Source organism: Gopherus evgoodei, chromosome 3 (assembly GCF_007399415.2).
Source record: "Gopherus evgoodei ecotype Sinaloan lineage chromosome 3, rGopEvg1_v1.p, whole genome shotgun sequence".
NCBI classification, from domain to species: domain Eukaryota; kingdom Metazoa; phylum Chordata; order Testudines; family Testudinidae; genus Gopherus; species Gopherus evgoodei.
In genome coordinates, this window is record NC_044324.1 from 191,953,242 (window position 1) to 191,975,676 (window position 22,435).

Below are 22,435 nucleotides of genomic sequence, written 5' to 3' on the forward strand. Positions count from 1 at the left end.
CTGCAATAGCTTTTTTTCACAGCTGCATCACATTGATCACAGGACTGTGAGCCATCAACCAATACACTCAGCTCTTTCTCGTCTTCTGCCACTTCCAACTGATAAATTCCTAGTTTATAGCAAAAATTCTTGTTGTTAGTCCCTAAATGCATCACCTTGCACTTTGCACTATTAAATTTCATCCCATTTCTGTAACTCCAGTTTATAAGGTCATCCTGATCTTCTTGTATAGTATTCCAGTCCCCTTCTGTATTGGTAATAACGCCCAACTTTGTGTTATCTGCAAATTTTATTAGCACACTCCCACTTTTTGTGCCAAGGTCAGCAATAAAAATGTAATTAACATTGGTCCCAAGACTGATCTCTGAGGAACTCCACAAGTAACCTCCCTCTATTCTGTCAGTTCACTTTTCAGTATGGCCTGTTGAGGTCGTCTCCCCTTTAACAGTTCCTTATCCACCTTTCAGTTCTCATATTAATCCCCATCTTCTCCAATTTAACTCATAATTTCTCATGCGGAATTCTATCAAATGGCTTACAGACATCTAGGTAGATTAGATCTACTGCATTTCCTTTGTCTGAAAAAATCAGTTATCTTCTCAAAGAAAGATATTTGTAACTTTGTTACCACCCCTTGAAATACAGCAATTGTAGAAAAATCTATAATTACTTTCTATCATGTAGGGCTTGTCTACACTACACAGCTTTCGGTGACCAGGCTTCTTACTTTTTGCAGTTCATCAGGCTTGGAACAGATCATTTAACTTTAGGAAACATCCCAACAGCCCTTTCTTACCTTAATCACTTATTAATCGCTCTGTTTAAACAAAATTCTGATTCCCTACCTCAGGGGCACATGGTGGGATCAGCACTCTCCTGTCCTTACATTGCACACTCATGCTGCCTCCAAACTCCACCTATGGCCTGAGGAGCCATAGGAAAGGGTCATGAATCTATTGCTGTCCCTGGCCTAAATATTATCTGGGTTAGTGACTTTGGTGTCTCTGTTAGATCTCAGCCCCTTACACTGCCCACCCACCTCTGACCGACACCCAAGGACAACCCTGCAGGTCTGGGGTGTGCCATGCTGTGACTGTGAGGGGAAGTTGGAGCCTGCCTAGCTCTGCCCTTGCTGAGAAGGGAGTGGCCCCAGGAATCAGCACAAGCCCTGATTTCTGCTCTGCAAATAAAATAACAGAGATGTCATTATTTCAATTCCCATGCGTGTATGGAGGAAATATGAATTATAATTCATTTATCTATATTTCTGAGAATTTATTAATATGTCAAATCTTTTATTTACTGCAAAAATAAATAATATTTTAGAGATTTTTTTTTTCAATTTATGATGTAGGGTCAAGATGACCCACTCTGTAATTTTGATAAGCAATAACTCAGCCACAATGAAACACATCTGCCAGCGGCAAGAGCAGCAATGCTAGTGACACATCACTCGAATATACATCAAGGTTGCATAGCTGGAAATTCATGTAAAGTGGAGATATCACGAGTTGATACATGTCAAATGGTCATTTTAACACACGTCGCAGGTAGATGGTTAAGAACTGAGCGGATACTGTGGAAAATTGTGTTTCTTGGTGCCAAAGAATAAAGAATAATGTCTTTCAGCACTATAAATCCAAAGTGTGAGTATCTTTAAACATTATTAAACAACATTATTATCGGGCTGTATAATTATGAACTTTTCTTTGTTTTAATTAGTTCACATGTAATAAATGAGGTCCATAAAAGAAAAGTAACAGCTTTAATGCTTAATAGACTACAAAAGTGATGATGTCATACTCCAAGCAGGTAACCGTGAGGAAGGGGACTATTTTCCAAACAACCAGTGTTGGGTTATAACGTCAAAAGAGGTAATTTTGTTTCCATGTAAATGCTGTAACTAACTGTTTTAATAGGTAAGTGACTGTATGTTACTAATCACTGAACCTTTAAGCAGTGAAAAGATGTGTTAGGATAGCGGCAATGTGGTTTAAATCGCCAACCATGTGGTGTGTCAGCCATCCTTAATGCTATAATGCTTGCTGTCGGGAGCACAGTTAGTGCATAACAATATTCAAATGCCCCATGGCAGAAAGAGGAAAAGAAAACCCTCAGGAGCTGAGTGTTGTAAACAAAAGGCTGAGAAGGAAAAGGACCAAGCAAAACAGCAGGGATCCTTCTTGAAATATCTTCTCTTTAATCCAAATAAAGATGGAAGCAGTTCACAGCATCCAGATGAAGGTCTATTACTTTGGGAGAAGGTTAGCTCACATCCACATAGAACCAGTTTGGAAACTCAAGATGATGGAAACTTACTTCTAGATGAAGGCAGCTCCCAGCATCAGACTGATATGGAAATGGAGAAAATGTATTCACCTTCAGAGACTGTCAAGGTTTTTTCCCCACTTTGAACTTGAGTTCAAGGAGTGGGGACCTGCATTATCACTTTTAAGCTTAACTACTAGCTTAAATCTGGTACGCTGCCACCAGCCAGAAGTAGTGTCTGGCACACTTTCTGTTCCCCCTAAACCTTCCCTGGGGAACCCAAGACCCAAAACCCTTGGGTCTTAAAACAAGGAGAAATGAACCATTCCCCTCCTTTTCCCCCCAGACTCTCCCCTCCCTGGGTTGCCTTGAAAGGCTTACACAGATCCAAACTCCTTGGATCTTAAAACAAAGAGGAATTAACCATCCCCCCTCCTTTCCCCTCACCGATCCATGGTGAGTTGAGACTCAATCCCTTGGATTTTAAAACAAGGAAAAATCAATCAGGTTCTTAAAAAGAAAGCTTTTAATTAAAGATTCATATAGACTAGAGGAATCCCCCCCCAGCCTTAGATTCAAAGTTACAGCAAACAGAGGTAAAAATCCTTCCAGCAAAAAACACCATTTACAAGTTGAGGAAACAAACATAAGACTAATCCGCCTTGCCTGGCTATTACTTACTATTTTGAAACATGAAAGACTGATTCAGAAAGATTGGGAAAGCCTGGAATGATGTCCCATCTCTCTCAGTCCTGAGAGCGAACAACGAACAACACAAAAAGCACAAACAAAGACTTCCCTCCACCAAGATTTGAAAGTATCTTGTCCCCTTATTCGTCCTCTGGTCAGGTGTCAGCCAGGTTCACTGAGCTTCTTAACCCTTTACAGGTAAAAGAGACATTAAATCTTAACCATCTGTTTATGACAGAGACGCATGCAGAAATTGAAGTAAATGAAGTAGAAGGAAGAAAGGATGAGGAAGTTACGAACAAGTTACAGTATGGAGCCCCAGCTTCATGGCCCAGATGTGATGACAGTGTGAGGCAAATTCTCATGGCACATGAACCCGAACAAATTCATGAATTTCCCTTTCCTAAGGATGGAAATAAAAGAAAATTCTCTGCTCGGCATTACAAGAGGAGACTTATTAATTGGGAAGAAATTCATTGAAACTGGTTACAATATTCAGTGTTGAAGGACTCTGTGTTTTGCTTTTGCTGCAAGTTGTTTAGAAATCAATTGGTACATCACTTGCTGAAAATGGTTTGATGGACTGGAAAAACATATCTTCAATTTCTCTTCGCATGAAAGAAGTACAGAATATTTGGAATGTTTTCAAAATTGGAAAGAACTTGAATTATGATTGAAAAAAGGAAAAACTATTGATGAAGAAAAATTACATGTGATCAAGGAAAAAGAAGAATATTGGCAACAAATATTAGAGCGTCTGATTGCTTTAGTGAGAGTTATCAGTGGGCAAAATTTAGCATTCCTTGGCCATGGTAGAAATGAAAAATTATACACTCCAGGTAATGGAAACTTTTTAAAGTTTGTTGAATACCTTGCTTTGTTTGATCCAGTCATGAAGGAACATCTACGTAAAATAACTGTTAATGAAACACAGGTTAATTACTTACGAAAAAATATACAGAATGAACTGATTCAAATCCTAGCAAATTGCATAAAAAAGAAAATTGTAGAAGCTGCCCATTCTGCAAAATACTTTTCAATAATACTGAACTGTTACAACAGATGTGAGGCATGTTGAACAAATGACGATTATTCGTTTTGTGGATATGGAAAAGTCTGCAGATGAAGATAATGTTGAAGTGTTCATAAAGGAACATTTTTTGGGTTTTGTACCACTGAAGGAGACGACTGGAGCATTTATGACTGAAACTATTCTACAAGAGCTTGAAACAATGTCATTATCTGTTGAAAACTTACATGGCCAAGGTTATGTTAATGGGAGTAATATGAAGGGTAAAGAAGATGGTGTGCAAAGGAGAATGATGGAAATCAATCCTAGGGCCTTTTTCATTCCTTGCAGTGTGCATTCTCTGAATTTGGTTGTCAATGATGCTGCTAGATGTTGTTTGGAGGCAGGTGGTTTCTTTGACCTGGTGCAATGTGTTATGTGTTTTTCTCAGGCTCAACATGCCATTGAGAGATTCTGACTCGCCATGTGAATTCTCTAACTGTGAAATCACATAGTCAGACAAGATGGGAGAGTCGCATTGATGCTTTGAAGCCTCTTTGCTATGAACTTGGAAACATTTATGATGCCCTAATTGAAATTTCTGTTGATAATACCTTTACTGGATCATCTGGCAATATGGCACGTTCAGATGCAGAAGCTCTTGCAAATGGCCTTTCCAAGTTCAAATTTGTGACTTCACTCATTTTGTGGTATAATATCCTATTGACATTAATCTCACTAGTAATCAGCTTCAGGAAAAGAACTTGAACATACATTCTGCTATTCAAAAACTTCAGCAAACTAAAAATATTCTGGAGGAATTCAGAAGCGATGAAGGGTTCGAAAGAACACTGGTAGAGTTTCTTGAGCTTGCTGGAGAAATAGACTTTCCGACAGAATTTGAACCAGAGCCAGTTTGCATTCAGCAAAAGAAACAGCAGTTTTCCTATGAAGGACGAGACACACCCATTCAGAACCCAAAACAAAAGTTCAAAGTGAATTTCTACTTTGCAGTTCTTGATACTGCTAGTTGCTAGGTTGATGAAAGATTTCAACAGGTGCAGCAGCTAAAGTCAGTATTTGGCTTTCTATATGATATCCACAGCTTGCAAAAGAAAACAGCAAAACAGATAAGAAAATTTTGTATAAAACTGGAGTCAGCATTGACTCATGAAAATTCAAAAGACATTGATGCTACAGATTTGTGTAGTGAGCTTCAGGCTTTTTGAAGATGACTTAAGAAACATTCCAGTCTTGAAGAAGTACTGAAGTTTGTTTGTGAAAATAAACTCAGACAGTTTTCCAAACATTTTTATAGCTCTATGCATTCTTTTAACTTTGCCAGTTTCTGCAGCTAGTGGGGAACGTAACTTCTCAAAGTTAAAATTGATAAAAACATATCTGCGTTCAACAATAGTGCAACAGAGACTTCTTAGACTTGCCACAATGTCAATAGAACTTGAAATAGCTGGAAAATTGGATCTAAAAGAACTAGTGATTGAATTTTCAAAACTTAAAGCAAGAAAAGTCATCTTTTAAGAGCACAGAGTGTTTTTTACTTGGAGTGTTTTGTAATACAAGTTAAAGTTCATTGAAGAGTTTTCTTATTTGTTTCTATATTGGATGTGGTGGTAATGGCAGTTAAAGCAGGATAGCGTAATGGACGATTTTGGATTGTAATAATAAAAATAATTAACATTTTAATGCATTTTTATTTGAAATCGGACTGAAATATCATCTAGCTGTCGTGTACAAATCTATTCTGAAAATTTTGTGTCTCTATTTTATCTGATCTCAGAAACATTGGTTGGACAGACGGATGGACAAACCAAATAATTAAGCCTCTGTTTAAGAAAAAAAAAAACACTTAAGAAAAACTAAAAGGAAAAAAGGGGCCAAAATGTTTCCCAGTTTACCAAAAACCTCAGCCTAGATCTGCCCTTGCGGTTTGGGGGTGGGGGACGCTGATTGCATGGTTTGCTTAGGGCGCCAGTTGCTGGCAACTAGTCTAGGGCCACCCTTGTCCCTCTGACATGGGGCTGTCATCACAGAGGAATCCTGCCACTGCTATACTAGCAAACAAAGCCACTACATGGGGGGATTTCCCAGCAGCCTCCATGCCTCTTCTGACCTCTGGGCACCACCAAAGAGGGCAGGGGTGGCCCTTGCACAGTAACTTTTCCCCAGCATGCCTTTCTGGGGCTGGTCCTTTACATTTGGCAAGGCCAAACAACCAACCCCTAACATGGCTATTTCCTAACAGAGCTGCTGGTATTTCCCCCTCTTCCCTATAAAGAGTCTCTGTTGTGTTTTTCCCTTCTTACTCTCCAGTCCTGGCACATTGATTTGAATATTAATAATTAAACAAAGCTTTGCAGGGGATGGAAGGGGAAGTTATTTGATATACACTTAAGAGCCTCATTCTAATCTGTTTTAGAAAATGTCTCAGGGTAGCCAACTGCTGTGCTGTTACTGTGCCATAATTTAGAATGAAGATACACATTAGGCATAGGAACTGCTGGAACAGACCATTGACCTATCCTCAGCCATGAATGGCTAACCCTCTGTTTATTATCTCTTGCTGCATTGTGTCTGTTGCAGGCCCAGAACTTTCAAACACTTATGCTGTATTGTTAATCCCAAGCATTTGGACAGCATGAGTGAGGCCCCTCAAATCTGGAGACTGGTTTAACAATCATAGGATTGTAAAAATTGGATGATTTTTTTCTTTGCCTTCTGGATTTTATGCCTTTAGGGTCATGTTTCCAGACTTTTCTCCATAACTGCGAGGTCTAGAAATTTACTTTTTTTTAAATGAAAGCTGAGAATTTTCTGAAATGAAATGGCCCCCAGAGCTGGGCTTTGAACATCCCTCTCCCCCATATCATGAGACTTGTGATAAAATGGTGAGAGCTGGCAATGAACACTGCGTAAGTTATACATCTGCTCATGTGCGACTGCTCATGTTTAATATTAAATGTATGTAAGTTTTGGTAGGATCAGAGCCTTAGGTCATGTCTACACTTTCAAAGTTACAGTGCTGGCAGTTGCAGTGCCACTCAGAGGGCACAGAGGGGAAACCACTGTTGTGTGTTCACACTGACAACTGCCTGTGCAATGGGGGGAGGGATAGCTCTATGGTTTGAGCATTGGCCTACTAAGCCCAGCGTTTTGACCTCAATCCTTGAGGAGGCTACTTAGGGATCTGGGGCAAAAATCTGTCTGGGGATTGGTCCTGCTTTGAGCAGGAAGTTGGACTAGTTGACCTCCTGAGGTCCCTTCCAACCCTGATATTCTATGATAATAGCATATTGACACTTGCAGCAGTATTCAGAGCAGTGCACTCTGGGCAACTATCCCACAGAACACCTCTTTCTCTTTTGCCATTAAGACTTGTGGGAAGGCGGAGGGGGTCACGGGGCATCCTGGGTCCTGTCCCAATGCCCCGTGATGCATTGCTTTGCATCCCAGCAATCCCTATGCTTCCATCCACATTTGGTGCCATCTTTCACCAGTTTGTGTACTGTGCGTCCTGCCTCTTTTGGGCAGCAGGAATGGATCCTGAACTGCTAACCTGTATGCTGCTCGCTCTGACCAACACATCACGAGTAGCAGTGGAGCTATTCCTTAAATTACAAAGGCAAGAGGAGTGTGACATTGATCTCACCACGTGTAGTAGCTACGACACAAGATTGCTTGTGGCATTCACAGAGGTGGAACCACAGTGGAACACTGCTTTTGGGCTCGGTAAACAAGCACTGAGTGGTGGGATCACATCGTGATGCATGTCTGGGATGATGAGCAGTGGCTGCAGAACTTTCGCAAGAGGAAATCCGCATTTATGGGATTGTGTGATGAGCTTGCCCCACTCCTGCAGCACAAGGACACAAGAATGAGAGCTGCCCTGTCGCTAACCAGTTCGGAGTGGGAAAGTTGACCATTGGACTCATGTTGATGGAAGTGTGCAGGGCCATTAATCGCATCCTGCTCCGAAAGACCATGACTCTGGGCAACATGTGTGATATTGGTGTTAGTACCGTTATATGGTGTTAGTACCGTTATATAAGGCGCTGGTGAGACCCCATCTGGAATATTGTGTGCAGTTCTGGTGTCCCATGTTCAAGAAGGATGAATTCAAACTGGAACAGGTCCAGAGACGGGCTACTAGGATGATCCGAGGAATGGAAAACCTGCCTTATGAAAGGAGACTCAAAGAGCTTGGCTTGTTTAGCCTGGCCAAAAGAAGGCCGCGGGGGGATATGCTTGCTCTATATAAATATATCAGGGGGGTTAACGTTAGGGAGGGAGAGGAATTATTTAAGTTTAGTAGTAATGTAGGCACGAGGACGAATGGGTACAAACTGGATATTAGGAAGTTTAGACTTGAAATTAGACGAAGGTTTCTAACCATTAGGGGAGTGAAGTTTTGGAACAGCCTTCCAAGGGAAGTAGTGGGGGCAAAAGACTTATCTGGCTTCAAGACTAAACTTGATAAGTATATGGAGGGGATGTTATGATGGGATAGTTTAATTTGGGCAATTGATCTTGGATTATCACCAGATAAGTCTGCTCAGTGGTTTGCAGGGAGATGTTGGATGGGATGGGATGGGAAGTGAGTTACTGCAGAGAATTCCTTCTTGGGTGCTGGCGGGTGAGTCTTGCCCACATGCTCAGGGTTTAGCTGATCGCCATATTTGGGGTCGGGAAGGAATTTTCCTCCAGGGCGGATTGGCAGGGGCCCTGGAGGTTTTTCGCCTTCCTCTGCAGCGTGGGGCATGGGTCGCTTGCTGGTGGATTCTCTGCAGTTTGAGGTCTTCAAACCAGTTTTGAGGATTTCAATAACTCAGTCCTGGATTAGGGGTTGTTATAAAAGTGGATGGGTAGGGTTCTGTGGCCTGCCTTGTGCAGGAGGTTAGACTAGATGATCATATTGGTCCCTTCTGACCTATGAGTCTATGAGTCTATATTGTGGATGGCTTTATACAAATGGGCTTCTCTAACTGTGGAGGGGTGATAGATGGCACGCACATTCCAATTCTGGCACTAGGCCACCTAGCCACCGAGTACATTAATTGCAAGGGGTATTTCTCAATGGTTCTCCAGGTGCTTGTGGATCATCATGGGCATTTCACAGACATTAACGCAGGCTGATCCAGAAACCCTTTTGGAACACTGGCCTGTTCAAGAAGTTGCAAGCAGGGACTTTCTTCCTGGACTAGAAGATCACCATAGGGGAAGTCAAAATGCCCATTGTAATCCTGGGAGACCCTGCCTACCCCTTAATGTCATGGCTTATGAAGCCATACATGGGGCAACTTGACAGCAGCAAGTAGCGGTTCAACAACAGGCTGAGCAAATGCAGAATTACTGTTGAGTGTGCATTTGGACACTTAAAAGCCCACTGGCAATGCCAGTATGGGCGGCTGGAGCTTGCCGATGACAATATTCCTGTGCTTATAGCTGTGTGCTGTATGTGCCGTAATATTTGTGAAGGGAAGAGTGAAAGCTTCACTCAGGGTTGGACTGCAGAGGCTCAGCGACTGAAGGCTGAGTTTGAACAGCCAGAGACCGGGGCTATTAGAGAGGCACAACTCAGGGCCATAAGAATCAGGCAGCAATTTTCCGCTTGGGGTGGAAAAAAATGCTGGAGCTGGCCTTGTAGATAACAGTGTGTTGGTGGTGTGTGAGGGGTGCATAGGAAAGAGTTTTGTGACTGTGGCTGCAGGGGAGGACTGGTGTGGAGCTGCTCAGATTGAAGAGCTAGAATCGCCTGGAGCATGTCCACTTGGTGCTCCATAAAGTTTAAGAGCTGCTCCGTGGCTTCTTTCTAGTGTGCCGTGTTCTCCTTTCAGTTCCTCTTCTCGCTGTCCCATCACTCCTTCAATTCCTGTTTCTCGGCGGCCGAGTGCATCATAATCTCATGGTGAAAGACCTCCTTAGTTCTTCTTGGCTGCTTTCAAATTCTGTGCAGCTGTTCTGCTGATAACAAAGAGGGAGGCTGGGCTCCCAAGATCATCTCTGTGAAGTTTAAATGCAACATTTTAGGGAAGCAGTATTATTTGCAACACAGAGAACACTGATTCAGTGCTTTAAAACACAGCCAGTACTCACACACCTGTCACTAACTGGCTGACCCCAGGCAATCACACATGAGCCACAAGACCCCAAAATGGTGAGTAGCCGCAGGGGCAGGGTAAATCACTCTTCCTGGAACCTGCTTTACGCTGGGCATGTGGCTTTTGGGGAGAGCCAGCACTGTAGGGGGGCCTGATAATCATTCCTGTCTCCACACTGCCCACAGGAGGTGATCATTATGGAAGATTTCTTGCTGCTGAGGGTGAGCAGGGAATCAAGGAGGGGGGCATTCTCCAAGCCTGCAGTTTCCACCCTAGCGCCTACATGGCTCGCCTGTGTGCAGCAATGGTCCCCCCAACCCCCTTGATGGCAAAGTGGTGCAAGAAAGTTACCGTTAATGGGGCAAGAAACAAAGCAGCTCTGCCAAGGAACCTGCAGCAGCAGATTGCCCAGTATCTCTATGAGAGTTTCCTGGAGATCTCTGAGGGAGAGTCCAGTGAACTGAGGGAGTCAGTCTGCAGCCTGGTCTGCGGCTCAGATTAGGCATGCTATGGGAGACAAGCCTGCTTCCTGCAACCCTCCTGCCCCCAGCAACTTGTTGCATCAATTCCCCAAATCAGATCCACTTACCGGGGCCTCCTCTCCTGTTTGCACTTCCCCAAGATCCAACTAATGTGACTGGCTAGGCTAGGGGTAAAAAAGAGGTCCTGGCTGCATGCATCTCTGGTATCCGAGTCATCTTCTGTCTCTGGGTCCCCTTCCTCCTTTTCATCCAAGATTTCCTCCTCCTGGCTCGGTCCACTCTCGAGTGGCATGCGAGCCAGCCAAGTATCCACTGGGGCCTTTGCAGTGAAGGTGAGGTCACCACTGAGTATCGGGTCCAGCTCTTTGTAGAACTGGCAGCTCGTAGGCACAGCACTGAAGCGGCAGTTTGCCGCCTGCACCTTATGCTAAGAGTTCCTTTACTTTTACTCTACATCGCAATGTGTCCTGGTCATGGCCCCTTTCTATCTTGCATCATTAAATCTGTCCATAGTTGTCATAATTCCTATGGCTGGAGCACAGCTGGGACTGGACAGCCTCCTCTCCCCAAATACCGATGAGGTCCAGCAGCTCGGCATTGTTCCAAGTGGGGGATCGCCTGGTGCGTGGAGCAGGCATGACCACCTGGAAAGATGCATTGAGACCACTGCACGCCTCACCGAGTAAACAGGAAGGGGACTTTCAAATTTGCAAAGGAATGTATGGGGTAAGGATGATGGTTGGTCACCTGACAGCACTAGATAAATTCCTGGAGGATAGGTCCATCAATGGCTATTAGCCAGGATGGGCAGGAATGGTGTCCCTAGCCTCAGTTTGCCAGAAGCTGGGAATGAGTGACAGCAGATAGCTCACTTGATGATTACCTGTTCTGTTCATTCCCTCTGGGGCACCTGGCACTGGCCGCTGTTGGAAGACAGGACACTGGGCTAGATGGACCTTTGTCTGACCCAGTAGGGCAATTCTTATGTTCTTATGAGGCAGGGCAGTAGAGTTCAAACACCAATGACGAGAGAGGTGAGAATAGGCATTGTGGGACACCTCCCGGAGGCCAATCACAGCACTGTAATAGCCATGGTGTCTACACTGTGTGTACGCCTCTCATTGGGGTGACTTTTTTATAGCTCTGCAACTGTGCAGTTTCTGCACACTGAGTAGCTTGGCAGTGTGTATGCCTAGGGAGTTACAGCACAGAAAGCTGCTTTACTGCACAGAAACTTGCCAGTGTAGACAAAGCCTTAGAATGTACGTGTCTTGGGGCAGCGTCATGGTGTAAAGCACCGTGCATGATTATTTAACAACCTCCACTTGTTTGTTTTTGTCTTTTTAAATGATAAGGTCTTTGGGATGGGGCCAACTCTTCCTATATGAGAGCACAGTGCCTAGGACACTTTAGGTGCTACCACAAAGTAAATAATCATCATCATCTTAATAAGAGAATTTCAAATGGAAGAAATTATGTGATGTTTTCCTACTGGCAGTAGTGCTGCTTCGACAGATATCCTCTCTGTTTACATCCAGTGTCACTCAGACAAGAAATCAATAGTGAGACAAACTACACACAAGGTAGATTTTGTCACTAGTTCTGCTCTTCCCTTCTCTTTGAACTTAGCGGCCTCACTCTCCAGCTGCAGGAGACTAAAAGCTATCAGTGAAATCAATGGGAATTACTCATGTCTTATCCTGCCACTTACACTGGCAATTCCAGGACTGCTTCCCATTTGCTTTGCAGTCATCCCTCCCCTGGGGAAACTTTAACTTGCTTCCAGTCTCCTGTCACTTCTCTTAAAGCAATCCAAATTCTCCAGCACAAATTTCCCATCCTGCTTCCACTGCAGTTGTCCCTTCTCCACCAGGACCCTGCAATTAGTCGCTGCTTTTTGGCGGTGGTCATTCATTCTTTCTCTGCACAGATCTGTTCTGATCTCGTTGAGGTGGCAATCCTTCAAATTGCAGCTCTACCTCTTGATGCAGCATCAGCTTCAAGAGGTTGATGGACCTTATTCTGGCAGATCCTACTGAGAGAGTGAAGCATGTTATGAAAGTAATTAAACCGAAAGATGAGTGAAGATGAGTGCTGTGGTGTGTGTGCCAAAATGCTCTGCTGAGATATTATTTCCACTGTCTGTGTTGTGTACTCACAGTATGATGTACCCAATCTTTTATGAGAACTACTTTTTGTTTCACAAACAACCAGCACACTACAAAGTAGTCCTTAAATGTATGACAGAAGCATAAACAGCATATCTGAGAACACAGAGTTTTGTCTCACAGCACAGAGCCAATCATTTGAATCAATACCCAGAACAGCTGTTCCATCTTTTCATTGTTTGCCTCTGAGAGCACATTTTCATTTGTGTTGTAACACTGGTTGACGGGAGTAGAGCCTAGGGGCTCAGCCCTTGGTTAAGGCAGAGCAACTGCAGAGAAAAGGTACAAAGGTGCCTTTTGTACTCCCTCTATCCTGGACTGGCTATACTGTAATTTAGAGTAGCCAGGGATCACAGAAGCAGATGGCAGCTCTGAGAATAGTAGGACCTAACTGCCTAAAGTGGTGGTGTGAGCTATCCGCCATCATCCTCCACCATTCTCCTTTCATATGCTGAGTCTTTGAGCTTAAATTCATAACTTTGCTTGATGTAAAAAATCATGGACTGAACAAAGACACTGGATTTATGGTTTATTACATCAATCTATAGCCCACTAACTCCTTCCTTTTGCTGCTTCCCCTCCTCCTTTCTTCCCTTTGATGAGAGAGGTATGAATGGGCTGTTTCATCTGGAATGGTTCCTTGAAATATGTTAACTACTTGTGCTAAACAATCTGTTCCATGTTGTATTTAACTGTGATACTCTGATTACGTTTTCTAGACCTGAAGAAGAGCTCTGTGAAAGCTTGTCCTTCTCACCAACAGAAGTTGGTCCAATAAAAGCTATTACTTCACCCACCTTGTCTTGCTTATGCATAAATACTTGAGTAACTTTTTGGTCCCCTCTTGCAGTGAATTGGATTCAGGGTGAACATGGCAAGAGTAGATTTGCTGCAGCTTTTCAGTCTGACATTCAGTACCACAAAATATTTTCTCTTCCTCATTTATTTTTAAATATACTTAAAACCAAACAAATCTCAGTTAGGCTGAGATTTCAATACCCTTAATACCTTGGGGCTATATATTACTCTCTGCTAAGAGAAGTAAAGAGGAGCAGATGCTAGTGGACCTATATGACTCTGATGCTTGCTTCCTCCACCTCTTGGGATGCCCCTTTGCCCCATGTCAGTGGCAATGCAGGTACAGAGCTTGGGAGAGGGAGTTCCTGGCACAAGGCCAAAGAAGGCTTTGCCTTCAGTAGTATGCTCCTTTCACAGCCCAGTGTCTATCTGAACAGCAAGCCACATGGGAATTAGTTATTCTAAGGGTATGTCTACACTACGAAATTAGGTCAATTTTATAGAAGTCGATTTTTAAAAATCGATTTTATACAGTCAATTGCTTATGTCCACACTAAGTGCATTAAGTTGGCAGAGTGCGTCCTCACTACCGTGGCTAGCATCGACTTATAGGGTCGTGTACTGTGGGTAGTTATCCCACAGTCTCCGCCGCCCATTAGAATTCTGGATTAAGCACCCAATGCCAGGGAATCCATCACCTCTCTCTGTGTGAAACAGATGCATGTTTATCTATCATTCTCTATAGAGATAGAAAGATAGTCATGTACCTTTATTTGCTATTTTTCTCACTGTCTGATACTATGGGATAGTATTAAAATGGAAAAAAGTCAGTGATGGTTATGAAGGAGATTAGAGAGATACAATGTCTGATAGTAAACAGTCAGTATGAAAGTTTTAGAGTTCACTTAAATAGCTGAAAGCTAAGAAATAAAAATGATGACACAAGATGACAAAGGACCGGGTTTAATTTTTAAAGCAAATTTTACTTAACATTTTCTACCGATGCCCAGGCAAATTTCCATCTATGCAGAGCTGTCAAGGTATTTTTCCCCCAGTTTGAACTTTAGTGTCCAAAAGTGGGGACCTGCATGGACACTTCTAAGCTTAATTCCTAGCTTAGATCTGATAGCACCACCACCAGCCAAAATATAGTGTTTGGCACACTTCCTGTTCCCCCAAAACCATCCCTGGGGAACCCAAGACCCAAACCCCTTGGGTCTTAAAACAAGGAGAAATAAATCATCCTCCTTCCTTTCCCCCTCCCAGACTTTCCCCTCCTGGGTACCCTGAGAGGCTACACTGATCCAAACTCCTTGGATCTTAAAACAGAGAGGAATTAACCACCCCCTATCCTTTCCCCCCACCAATCCCTGGTGAGTTCAGACCCAATCTCCTTGGATCTTAAACAAGGGGGAAAAAATCAATCAGGTTCTTAAAAAAGAAAGCTTTTAATTAAAGAAAGAAAAAGTAAAAATTATCTCTGTAAAATTAGGATGGAAAATGTTTACAGGGTATTCAGCTCATATAGACTAGAGGGACTTCCCCCCTGCAGCCTGAAATTCAAGTTACAGCAAACAGAGGTAAAAATACTTCCAGCAAAATACACATTCACAAGTTAAGAAAACAAACATAAGACTAATCCGCCTTTTCTAGCTAGTACTTACTATTTTGAACATGAGAGACTGTTTCAGAAAGATTGGGGAAACCTGGGGTGCAGGTCTGGTCCCTCTTAGCCCCAAGAGCGAACAACAAACAAAACAAACAGCACAAACAAAGACTTCTCTCCACAGAGATGTGAAAGTATCTTGTCCCCCCATTGGTCCTCTGGTCAGGTGTCAGCCAGGTTCACTGAGCTTCTTAACCCTTTACAGGTAAAAGAGACATTAACCCTTAACCATTTGTTTATGACAAGAGCCCTTCCCTTGTATGGTGACAATGAATGCAGAATGTCAAATAACACAGAGACTGAAACAAAGTTAATGTCAGCTTTTGCCTTTCAGCCCTGTTCCCCCGAACGGAGCCCTGCAACCCCGCGGCCCCGCTATCACGGCCAGAGTCCCACAATCCCGCAGCCCTGCTACCCTGGCCAGGGCCCTGTAGCCCCATTCTCCCAGGTGGAGCCAGGCGGCCCCGCTATCCCGACTGAAGCCCTGCAACCCCGTGGCCCCGCTACCATGGCCAGAGCCCCACAACCCCGCAGGCCCCTCTCCCGGCCGGATCCCTGTAATCCCATGGTCCCGCTTTCCTGGCCAGATCCCCGCAACCCTGCGGTCCTGCTCCTCTTGCTGGAACCCCGCAACCTCGCTGTCACACTACCTCAGCTGAGCGCGGCAACTCCTGCGGCCCCGCTACCCCGGCCAGAGCCCGGCAACCCTGCGGTCCCACTTCCCAGGTCGAGCGCGGCAAGTCCCGCGGCCCCGCTACCCTGGCAGGAGCCCCACAACCCCTCGCTATCACTTTCCCAGCCGGAGCCCGGAGGCCTCTGCTGCCCTGGCTAGAGCCCTGCAGCCCTGGAGACCCGCTGTCCCAGCTGGAGCTCTGCGACCCCACGGTCCTGCTAACCCGGCTAGAGCCCCGCAACCCCGCGGTCCACTACCCCAGCTAGAGCCCCGCAGCCTCAGAGACCCGCTTTCCCAACTGGAACCCCACAACCCCACGGACCGCTACCCCGGCCAGAGCCCTGCAACCCCGTAGCTCTGCTTTCCCGGCTGGATCCCCACAACCCCGTTCCCACCGCCGGAGCCCCGCAACCACGTAGTCCCGCTCTCCTGACTGGATCCCTGCTATCCCACTCCCCCGGCCGGAGCTCCGCAACCCCACGGTCCCGCTGCCCCGGACAAAGCCCCGCAACCGCGTAGCCCTGCTCTCCCAACCAGATCCCCACGATCCCACTTCCCCGGCCGGAGCTCCACAACCTCACGGTCCCGCTGCCCTAGCCAGATCTTCACAACCCCATGGTTGCACTCCCCCAGCCGAGCGCAGCAACTCCTGCAGCTCTGCTACCCTGGCCGAGACCTGCAACACCCGCGATCCCGCTCTCCCAGAGCCCCGCAATCCCGCGTTCCTGCTTCCCCTGCCAGAGCCCCCCAACCGCGCAGTCGTGCTCCCCCGGGTGGAGCCCCGCAGCCCCTAAGCCCCACTCTCCCAGCCGGAGCCACACAACCCCGCAGCCCCGCTCTCCTGGCCTGAGCTCGGCAAGTCCTGCGACCCCAGTCCCCCAGCCCGAGAGTGGCAAGTGCGGCTGCCCTGCTCCCGCGGCAGGAGCCCCGCTACCACCGGGAGCGTGGAAATCCGAAGTGCCCCCTGGAGAGTACATGCCCTGTGAATAGGGCCTCGCACTGGCTAAAGTCGGCCCTGCCTGATGGGGCAAAAACATTGTCGCGAGTGGTTTTGGGTACATGTTGTCAGTCTCCCCTCCCTCCGTGAAAGCAACCGCAGACAATCCTTTCACTCCTTTTTTCCATGCAGCCGCCATACTATAGCAAGCATGCAGCATGCTCAGCTCAGCTCACCAACACCACAGCTGTTGTGTCCTGAGTGCTGCTGGCAGCAGATGGTGCAGTAAGTCTGCAAACCATCGTCATACACCGCTTCCGCTGCAACTCTGCTCTGCTGCTATTGCCTCTATAATGTTGTCTGTCATGGGCTCCTGGGTACGTCTTCTTCCTCAGGAAATGTGTGCTGTGCTAACCATTGTCCTCCACCGCTTCTGCTACAACTCTGTTCTCCTGCTCTTGCCTTCATATCGAATTTCTCCATGTTGTCTGTCATGGGCTCCTGGGTGTGTGTGTTCTTCTTCGGGAAATGTGCGTTGTGCCAGCCGTTATTCTTCACCACGTCAGCTGCAACTCTGCTCTCCTGCAGATGCCATACCACGGCAAGCATGAAGCCCGCTCAGCTCACCGCTACTGTTGTGAGCATTGTAAACACCTCACACATTATCCTGCAGTATGTGCAGAACCTGCAAAAGCAGGCAAGGAGGAGACGACAGTGTGATCACAATAGTGATGAGGACATGGACACAAACATCTCTCAAAGCACGGGCCCTGGCAATTTGGATCTCATGGTGGTAATGGGGTAGGTTCATGCCGTGGAACACCAATTCTGCGCCTGAGAAACAAGCACAGGCTGGTGGGACCGCATAGTATTATGGGTCTGGGATGATTCCCAGTGGCTGCGAAACTTTTGCATGCGTAAGGGCACTTTCATGGAACCATGACTTTCTTTCCCCTGCCCTGAAGTGGAAGAATACCAAGATGAGAGCAGCCCTCACAGCTGAGAAACAAGTGGTGATAGCCCTTTGGAAGCTTGCAACGCCAGACAGCTACCGGTCAGTTGGGAATCAATTTGGAGGGTAAATCTACCATGGGGGCTTCTGTGATCCAAGTAGCCAATGCAATCACCGAGCTGCTGCGATCAAGGGTAGTGACTCTGGGAAATGTTCAGGTCATAATGGATGGCTTTGCTGCAATGGGGTTCCCTAACTGTGGTGGGGCAATAGATGGAACCCATATCCCTATCTTGGGACTGGATCACATTAGCAGCCAGTACGTAGGCTGTAAGGGGTATTTTTCCCTGGTGCTCCAAGCATTGGTGGATCACAAGGGATGTTTCACCAACATCCACGTGGGATGGCTGGGAAAGGTGCATGACGCTCGCATCTTCAGGAACTCTGGTCTGTTTGAACAGCTTCAGGCAGGAACTTACTTCCCAGAGCAGAAAATTATCATTGGGGATGTTGAAATGCCTATAGTTATCCTTGGGGACCCAACCTACCTCTTAATGAAGCCATACACATGCACCCTGGACAGTAGTAAGGAGCAGTTCAACAATAGGCTGAGCAAATGCAGAATGATGGTAGAATGTGCATTTGGGCATTTAAAAGCTCACTGGTGCAGTTTACTGAGTAGGTTAGACCTCAGCGAAATCAGTATTTCCATTGTTATTGCTGCTTGCTGTGTGCTCCACAATATCTGTGAGAGTAAAGCGGAGATCTTTATGGAGAAGCGGGAGGTTGAGGCAAAGTGCCTGGTGGCCAATTACACACAGCTAGTCACCAGGACGATTAGAAGAGCACAGCTGGGCACGCTGCACATCAGAGAAGGTTTGAAAACCAGTTTCATGACTGGCCAGGCTATGGTGTGACAGTTCTCTTTGTTTCTCCTTGATGAAAACCTGCCCCTTTCATTCATTCTACTTCCCTGTAAGCCAACCAACCTTCCCCCTTTGATCACCACTTTCAGAGGCAATAAAAGCATTATTGTTTCAAAATCATGCATTCTTTATTAATTCATCACACAAATAGGGGGAAAACTTGCAAGGTAGCCCAGGAGGGTGAGTGAGTAGGGAAGCACTGGGTCTGGTGGTGGATGAGGGGAGGAGGGCAGGACAAGGCCACGCTACAGTTCAAAACTTATTGAATGCCAGCCTTCTGTTGGTTAGGCAATCCTCTGGGGTGGAGTGGCTGGATGCCCTTAGCCTCCCTCCCCGCACACCCCAGGTTCTTGGGTGTCTGGGTAAGGAGGATATGGAACTTAGGGGAGGAGGGCACGCTGTTATACAGGGGCCGCAGCAGCAGTCTGTGCTCCTGCTGCCTTTCTTCCACCAGACACCTGAGCATGTCAGTTTGCTCCCCCATTAGACTCAGCATTGCATCCTGCCTCCTCTCAGAATGTTCCTCCCTCCTCTCATCGTGTTCATTTAATGCTTTCCTGGACTCTGCCATTGTTTGCCTCCACACATTCTGCTGAGCTCTTTCAGTGCGGGAGTCTAGCAGGGCGGTTCCCTGCTCCTGCCCTGAAGGACTTAAAACAGCCCAAGAGAGGGCTGTGGCTGGGACAAGAAGCCTGGGCTGATTGGGGAAAGTAGGCTCAGCTGTGGCCATGCCCTAATCAGGCCCAGCTGGCCCCTATAAGAGACAGTGAGCCAGTAGCTCAGTCAGTCTCCCTCTGTCTGTAGAGGGAGAAGGGCCTGGCTTTAGAGAGCTGGAAACAGGGTACCTGAGTGGAGTAGGGCTGGGGAAAGGCAGAGGCGCTCCAGCCTGGAAAGCCCCAGGCTGTGGCCTAGCATAAGGCCAAGAGGTACTGGGGGTTGCAGAGGGCAGCCCAGGGGTAGGCCAAGGCAGCAGGTCCAAACCCTCCTTGTTAGTGACGGGTAGGCTGATACTGCAGTCCTGCCCAGGGTGTGGGGCTAGGCAATGGCAGTAGCCTTATACTGAGGTGAGGTGGGAATAGTGGGTGGGGTTCCCCAGGGAGGGGAGACCCTAGGACTGAGGGGTTACTGCCAAGGGGCAGCACCCCAGGTAAAAGGGCACCGGGTCCAGGGAGGGACATGGGAACCAGAAGACAGGCAGATCACTGGCCTGCAGAGGGCACTCTGGAGCTGGAATGAGCTAATTCCCAGAAGTCACCAGCAGGAGGTGCTGCAGAGGTGAGTCTGCTGCTCTACAAGGAGGACTGCATGAGCTCTGAGAACATCTCATTGCTAGTGCATTTTTTGGCCCTCTAATCTGCGCTAGCCTCTGGGACAGAGATGATTGGGGGAGAGTAGAAACATTTGGAGCTGCAGGAGGAAAAAAGGGAGAGTAGTATTTAAAAAGAGACATTTTAGAGAACAAAGGGAAGATTTCACACTGAATCAAGTGATTCACATTACACAGCACATGTGCTTTTGCTACAAAGTTGCATTTTGCCTCTTATATTGAGTGCCTGCTGGCTTGGTCTGAGACAACTGGTTGCTCGGCTGGGCAACAGAATTCAGCTTGCAGGCAGCCATGGTAAGGCAAAGGGTTTCAGCTTTTTCAACCTTCATAACATGTAGGAACAGTTTCAAACAGCATTGCCCTCCTTTCCAATACTGAGCAAAGCCTGTTAGGTTGGCCATTTAAAAGGCGAGGCTGTGGTTTTAGGGTGAATGTGCAGCACAATCCAACCCCCCCCAATTCTCTGGGCTGATTATATTTTTCCCCTCCCCCCATGTGGCTAGTATCAGGGAAGATCCTGGTCAGTCATGAACGGGTCTCCCTTCACCGTGTGACGAAGAGCAGGGATGATTTATTTTCAGCCAAAGGCAAACAGCAAAAGCCTGGGCCCACTCTCTGCAAGGTTTTGTTCTGCAGTGATTCCGGACTACTTGCTACTGGCTTGGTGTGGTAAATTAATCATTAAACATGCTTGCTTTTAAACCTCGTATTATATTTACAAAGGTACACTCAGCAGAAGTTCCTTCTCTGGCTTCGTGGTCTGGGAGCCTGTCTTGGGAGAGTTGGGTGGGTATTGGCTCCAGAGTGATGAACAGTTCCTGGCTGCCAGGGAAGAGGGATTCTCTGCTTGCCTGCTGTGCACTATCCTCAACCTTCTCCTCCTCTGCAGCTTTCTCATCTTCAAACTCCTCATCCCTGTTGCATGAGACTCCCCCCTTGCAAGTGTCCACGGACAGCATTGGGGTGCGGTACTGGTAGGGGCCACCCCTAGAATTGCATGCAGCTCATCATAGAACTGGCATGTATCGGGCTCTGACCTGGAGTAACTGTGTGCATCCTTTGTTTTTTGGTAGGCTTGCCTCAGTGCCTTAACTTTCATGTGGCACTGCTGTGTGTCTCTGTTGTAGCCTCTGCCCATCATGCCCCTGGAGATTTTTGGCAAATATAGTGGCATTTTGTCTTTTGGATTCTTCTCCCCATACAGTGATCTGATCCAGTATCTCCTGTTCAGTCAATGCTAGAGCTCTTGCATGGGACTCCATGGTCACCTGTGCTGATCAGCTCACCACGCTGGCCAAACAGGAACTGGAATTCAGAAGTTCACAGGGCTTTTCCTGTCTACCAGGCCAGTGTATCTGAGTTGAGTGCTTTCCAGAGCAGTCACAATGGAGCACCCTGTGATAGCTCCCGGAGGCCAATACCATCAAATTGTGTCCACACTACCCCAAATTCGACCCATTGAGGTTGATTTTAGCACTAAACTCCTCGCCGAGGAGGAGTACAGAAATAGATTTTAAGAGCCCTTTACGTCGACAAAACAGACTTGGTCGTGTGGACGGGTGCAGGGTTAAATCGACGTAATGCTGCTAAATTCGACCTAAACTTGTAGTGTAGACCAGGGTTAAGGAACTCTAACTCTTGTTCCATTCCTGCATGTGAGCTATCATCCTCCCTCCCCCTCCCCCCAAGGAGAAAGGGTTTAAAAAGTTGTGGATGATACCAAGATGGGAGGGGTTCCAAGTGCTTTAGAGAACAGTATCAGAATGATCTTGACAAACCGGAGACATGGTCTGAAATAAAAGGATGAAGTTCAGTAAGAACAAATGCAAAGTCCTAAGAAGAAATAATCAATTGCACAAATACAAAATTGGAAGTAACTGGGGGTTATAGAAGATCTCAAACTAGGTATGTCTCAACTATGCAATACTGTTGCAAAAAAGAGAAAATTATTCTGGGATGTATGAGCAGGGGTGTTGTAAGCAAGACATCAGACATAATTCTTCCACTCTACTCAGCACTGATAAGATCTCAACTGGAATACTGTACTGTGTCCAGTTCTGAGGACCATACTTTGGGAAAAATGTGAACTAACTGGAGAAAGTCCAGAGGAGAGCAAAAAAATTATTCAAGGTCTAGAAAACATGACCTACATGGAAAGATTGAAAAAACTGGGTTTGTTTAGTCTGGAAAAGAGAAGACTGAGGGGAAACATAAGTCTGTAAGTATGTAAAAGGTTATAAAAAGAAGAGTGATAAATTGTTCTCCCTATCCACTGGGGACAGGACAAGAAGTAATGGGCCTAAATTGCAACAACGGAGATTTCGTTTAGACATTAGCAAAAACATCCTAAGTGTAAGGGTAGTTAAGCACTGGAACAAATTACCTAGGGAGGTTGTGGAATCTCTGTGATGGGAAGTTTAAGA